At 45.6% G+C, this 6,185-nt stretch overlaps 1 long non-coding RNA gene across 1 annotated transcript; it reads left to right on the forward strand.

The window, feature by feature from the left end:
* The first annotated feature begins 2,458 nt into the window (after positions 1-2,458).
* LOC145348167 (uncharacterized) lies at positions 2,459-5,160 on the forward strand. The gene is made up of 4 exons (XR_013887915.1): positions 2,459-2,506; positions 2,828-2,877; positions 3,516-3,580; positions 3,721-5,160. It is a non-coding gene; the product is annotated as an uncharacterized LOC145348167 (long non-coding RNA).
* Positions 5,161-6,185: the final 1,025 nt, after the last annotated feature.

A 6,185-nucleotide genomic window follows, 5' to 3' on the forward strand; every position in this document is an offset into this window, starting at 1 on the left:
TTACTCCTTGCCTCTGGTGACAGCACCACTTAGCCATTGCTTCCCCAGACATCACTGGCTAAGCCAGCATTTATTACCTATTCCTAATGGTTTCTTGAAGGGAAACTTTTGAATGAGAGGGTTGTATGACCTTGGAACTCTGTCTTAGAAAGTAGAGGAGTTAGCATCGATAAATATTTTTAAAGTAGGGGTAGATAAATTCTTGTTAGGGAAAAGAATCAAAGGTAATCAAGGATATATGGAATGCAGAATCAGAAAAACAATAGGTCAGCCATGATCTTAGGAATGGCGTATTAAGCTTAAGGAGCCAAATGGGCTCCAAATGGTGGGTGGCACGGAGGGACAGTGGTTAGCACTACCGCCTCACAGTGCCAGGGTCCGATTCCCGGCTTGGATACTGTTTGTGTGGCGTTTGCACATTCTCCCTGTGTCTGTGTGGGTTTCCTCTGGGTGCCACAGTTTCCTCCCACAATCCAAAGATGTGTGGGTTAGGTGGCCATGCTAAATTGTTCCTTAGTGTCAGGGGGCTTAGCTAGGGTAAATACATGGGGTTATGGGGATTAGGACTGGGTGGGATTGTGGTCGGTGCAGACTCAATGGGCCAAATGGCCTCCTCATTCACAGCAGGATTCTGTGATTCTGATCCTATTCATGTATTTGTATAAAGCGCTGCAATCTGTGTGGTGTAGGTACACCCACAATGCTGTTAGGCAGGGAGTTCCAGGAGTCAGCCACAGTGAAGGAATGGCTGACATATGTCAAAGTCAGGACGGTGAGTGGCTTGGAGTGGAACTTCCAGGAGGTGGGGTTCCCAGGTATCCACTGCCCTTGTCCATCTGAGTATTAGAGGTTGTATGTTTGGAAGAAAGGAGTTTTGGTGAGTTACTACAGAGCATCTTGTAAATAGCAGAAACTGATGCCACTGTGCAATGGTCATGGAGGGAATGGATGTTGGATGTGGTGGTTTGGGGTTCCATGGAGTGTGAAATGCTGGCAAACTGGTTGTAACAGTAAAAATAGTCAAATTGTGTTACAATTCTGCAGGCCATTGGTGCAAGCCTTGCTGCATTTTCTGTATAGTTTTCATTCCTTTATTTAAGGAAGGATATTCTTTTCCTGGAAAATGTTCAGGTATCATCAATTCAGTTGATTCCTAGCTTGAATGGATTGTCTTAGAATGAAGGATTAAGCATATTGAGTCCATTACACATTGAATTTTATGAAAATGTGGGGTGATCTTGTCGAAACATATCAGATTCTGGGAGGGATGGAGTGGCACACTAGTTAGCATTGCTGCCTCACAGCACCAGGGACCCAGGTTCGATTCCTGGCTTGGATCACTGTCTGTGTGGAGCTTGCACATTCTCCCTATGTGTGTGTGTGGGTTTCTTCCAGGTGCTCCAGTTTCCTCCCACCATCCAGAAGCCATGCTAAATTTTCCCTCAGTGAATCTGAACAGGCACTGCGGTGGTGAGACTAGGGGATTTTCACAGTAACTTCATTTCATTCGCCTACTTGTGACATTAATAAAAAACAGAGTGAATGCTGACTGAATGTTTCCCCTTATACAAGTATCTAGAACACTGAGGACAATTTGAGAATAAGGGGGTTTCCATTTATGATGGTGATGAGGGGGCATTTGTTCCCTCAGAGGGAGGTTAACTTTTAGAGTTCCACTTCCCCAGAGAGCATTGAATAGACTTGAGGCTGAGTTAGAGATAATTTTGATTTACAAGGGAGTCAAAGACTTTGGGGTGGGGGGGGGAGGGTGGGGTTGGGGGATTAAGATGGGGAGGGGGGCAGGCAGGACAGCCACAATCAATTATACGTAGATCTTAGCATGTGGTGGAGCTGACTCCAGGACCAAATAGCCTACTCCTGTTAATATCATAGAATCCCTACAGTGCAGAAGGAGGCCATGCACCGAACAATCCCACCCAGACCCTATTCCCCCTAACCCCATATATTTATCCTGCTCATCCCCCTGACACTAAGGGGCAATTTTGCACAGCCAATCCATCTGACCTCCATATCTTGCGGACTGTGGGAGGAAATCGGAGGAGACACAGGGAGAATGTGCAAGCTCCACATAGGTATATATGCAAAAGATACTGCTTATGTTAGATTCACTGTGGAAAGGGATAAAGAGAAAATAATCAGGGCAATAGCGAAAGGGCAAATGGCTTCTCCGCCTTTTGGCTAAGATCAACTGTAGTATCCACATGTTTGTGCTTGGCTGAAGTCATTAGGTTACATTTCAGTTCATTTGAAGCAATTTTTAAAAGCGGCATCTTAGCCTTTTGGCTAAGATGCAAATAGGATCAAGCCTTGGAGAAGGTGCTATGCCTACTCCAATCAGTTTGGAACATATAGATCAAACCCAAGGCCGGAAGTAAGAGCCCTGTCTGTCAGTTTGGATTTGAACTGGTATAAGTGGGAGGAGCCACTTTACATATTAATATAACGTCTCCCATACTTGCTCAGTTTCGGTAAATTCTGGGGCTAAGTAAGTATCACCAACACTGAAAGCTAACACGATGTGTGAGCTGAAGGCTCCTCAAAGACTGTTCCAGCACTTAGCTCGGCGCAGCCTGCTTAAGTTAAACTGTGTTGCCAGACTTTTTACTGTGTTTACCCCAGTCCAACGCCGGCATATCCACATCATAAGTTAAACGCTTGAATAACATTTAACGAAATATTGTGTAACCCAGGGAAGGAAGATTAGCAGCCCAATTGTATAAAAACTGCGCGCGTCTACTTAGTTTAAACCGAATTTAGTTTTGTTGGAATAACAGCACCATGCATTATTTTCATGTTTTATTTACAGGGTTCACAGAATCGCGATCGCTCGACGGGCAACCTTACCATCAAAAAAAGGTAAGCCGAATAATTGATGTGTGGAGAATTCTCTGAGTTGTGTGTGCCAGACAGAATGAAGTGCCTTCCTCGGTTGTGGAAGTTCTTCCTAGTGGGAAAATTATCTAAACTCATTTAAAAAAAGGGTTGATCAAGTTGACCCCGGTATGATCAGTCGTTGGGAAATGTTTCTGAAACAAACAGTTCAAAAATGAAGAATGTGGCCAAAGCTTTGTTTTGAATTCTGTTTGTGTTCATCTGGAAAGGACAGAACAAGAGAGAAAACCAGACACTGCGTGTGTATGTGTGTGTGTGAGAGAGAGAGAGAGCAACAAAGAAAACCAAAGCAGATACTGCGTATGTGGAAGAGAGAGAGAGCCGCAGAAATATCAGGCATTGAGAGAACCAAACGCTGCGGGTGTGTGTGTGTGAGAGAGAGAGCGAGAACAGAGAGAAAAACAGGCACAGAGAGAGAGAGCAACAAAGAGAGTAAACCAGACACTGCATAAGAGAGCAACAGAGAGAGAGCAGTACAGATAAAAAGACGGGAGGGGGAAAGAGAGAGAAACAAAATGGACAAATAAAGTGACCCAGGCAGTTAAAAGAGAGATTGTGTTTCCGGAAGTGACAGATATTAATGTTTGGTACATTTACTGCAGAAAAGAAAAATGGCCCCAAAAGGAAATACTGGAAACAGCAAGTTGGAATCCCGGATTTGGAGAAGGTGTGTACAGTTTGAAGGTTGCAGTTGGAACTCAGGAATCTAATCCATTTTAATTACCCGTTGAAACACGTTTACTCAGCGTTGGTGTTCAGTAGGAAGTGTATCAGCTTACAGCTTGCTAATATCTCGCCTTCTTTCAGGATATGTGAGCTGTTCATGGCGGTCAGTGTCTCCGCTTTCCTGGATCGCTGCATTGAAGAGAAATACGGAAAGGCGAGGATGGCACCATGATGACCGCGATAGAAATGATTCTGCGGGAGCGTGTCTAACATACTAAACACGAGAAAGGTGTGGGAGGGGAAAGTACATGGTGAGAAGGTGCGAGGGCTGAGAGTCACTGGAAGAAATGCTACCAAGGAGAAAATGAGTAACAGAGAAGTTAATGGGGACAAAGCGACAGGAAGAGAGAAAGACACAGAGCCAGACAAATGAGAGGCAAGCGAAGAGAGAATTAACTGGGGTTCGGGCCCAACAAGGACATCTGTAATTAAAAAAAGAAAATGCCGGATAACCTCAGGCAGCATCTGTGAAGAGCGACAGATGCAAGGATCTGAGTGATCCTTCCGCAGAACGACACAGCTGGACAATCCTCCCAGCGATATTTTGCACAGGGCTAGGTAGCCTGCTCTTTCGGAGGGTCAGTACAGTTTCAATGGACCGAATGGCCTTTTTCTGCGCTGTTGGGGTTCCAAGGTGTGGAGATGCCGGCGTTGGACTGGGGTAAACACAGTAAGAAGTCTCACAACACCAGGTTAAAGTGAACTTCCCCACTCACCTGACGAAAGGTCAGAGCCCCGAAAGCTAGTGGCGTTTGCTACCAAATAAACCTGTTGGACTTTAACCTGGTGTTGTGAGACTTCTTACTGGGTTCCAGGGGGCAGACTTGGCTCAATATTACAGATTCAGAGTTTAACGCACTACATGCCACGAAATAGTGAGGATCTGGAATTAAAATAGAAAAATAGATGGTGGAAATGTTCAGCATTATCTATGGAGAGACCTCTAGACTTGTGACGGGCAGAAGTGAAATATATTTGAAGATGCATAAATGTGCAGATTTGGAGGTGAGGGTATAACCGTTGCTGCATTGTAAACAAGATCAGAATGCAGATTAAAGAGAGATCGGGCCAGGATAGGGGGGCAGTGTTTAGTGTGTTGGACACACCCCAGCAAAAGAGCGGTTTCCATTCTATTTGATTCAAATATCTTTCAGCCCCAGTCTTCCTGCTGTCAATCATTACGCTGTCAAATTGCTGAATATATAAAAGAAAGAAGCTTCACCAGCAGATCTGTTCATTTGTTAATTCTCTTTCTGGGTGAATATGTAAAGAAAGAATCCTGATTGCTGACAAATCTGTTTAGCACGAACGACGCGGAGTTTGACAGCCGCAGTCCCCTGGACACCACCCTCTGCCCACCGCCAATCCCCAAGCCTCTGACAACCACCTGAAACATACGCTGGACATATATCAATAACTCTCACATAGACACTTCATGTATTGTGCACGGAAATGTTTACATCTCTTTGACAGCTCTGTATCCACATAAATTTCAAATATAAAATCAATATTTTCATAAAACTGCTTCTCTACTTTTTTTTGGCGTGAGGCGAAGGTGGGATTTGGGAGAGGGTTAATGCCAGTCATTGCTGGGACAAGGAGGGTTAATACTGGGGACAGTCACTGCTGGGACAGAGGGAGGGTCACTGCTGGGACAGGGGGGGGTCACTGGTGGGGATAGTTACTGCTGGGACAGAGGGAGGGTCACTGCTGGGACGGGGGGGGGGGGTCACTGGTGGGGATAGTTACTGCTGGGACAAAGGGAGAGTCACTGGTGGGGACAGTCACTGCTGGGATAGAGGGAGGATCACTGGTGGGGACAGACACTGCTGGGACAGGGAGGGTTAATATTGGGGACATTCACTGCTGGGACAGAAGGAAAGTCACTGCTGCAGGAGAAGGGATTCATAGTTGGCGTGGATAGAATCACTACTGGGGTATGAGGGTCATTTCTGGGGAAAGAGGGTCAACGTTGAGGAGATAGTCACAGCTGGGGCAGGGGCTGAAGAGAATCGCAGTTGGGCAGACTGTCGCTGTTGTGGGGAGGGTCAATTATGGCAGAATGTCACTGATTGAGGAGAAGGGGTCACTGCTGAGGGAGAGAGGGTCCCTGCCGGGGGAAGGAGACTCAGTGATGGGGGAAAGAGTCGCTGCTTGGGGAGAGAGTCACTGCGGGGGGAGAGTCGCTGCTTGGGGAGAGTCACTGCTGGGGGAGAGTCACTGCTGGGGGAAAGAGACACAACTGAGGGAGAGAAGATCCTTGTGGGTGGAGAAAGTCACTGCTGAAATCAAGAAGGGAATTTAGCTTTGTCTTCTCATTTTTAAAACATCAATTTCTACTTTCGAACTTAAACCAGCAAAATAAATACTATTCACAAATTGAACAGATGAGATCTCTGGCGCCCTCAGTGGCTGCCGGGAGATTTGTAACATTGATATTTCTGGAGAGATTGTTGGAACAAAGTAAAACTCCTTCACAATGAGAAACTTTATTTACTTGATGTTGAATCAAATGCAATATCTAAAATAACGTCTGTACAAGCAGT

The sequence above is a fragment of the Carcharhinus amblyrhynchos genome, chromosome 9, assembly GCF_965287045.1.
Source record: "Carcharhinus amblyrhynchos chromosome 9, sCarAmb.v2.hapA, whole genome shotgun sequence".
Classification (NCBI taxonomy): Eukaryota; Metazoa; Chordata; class Chondrichthyes; order Carcharhiniformes; family Carcharhinidae; genus Carcharhinus; species Carcharhinus amblyrhynchos.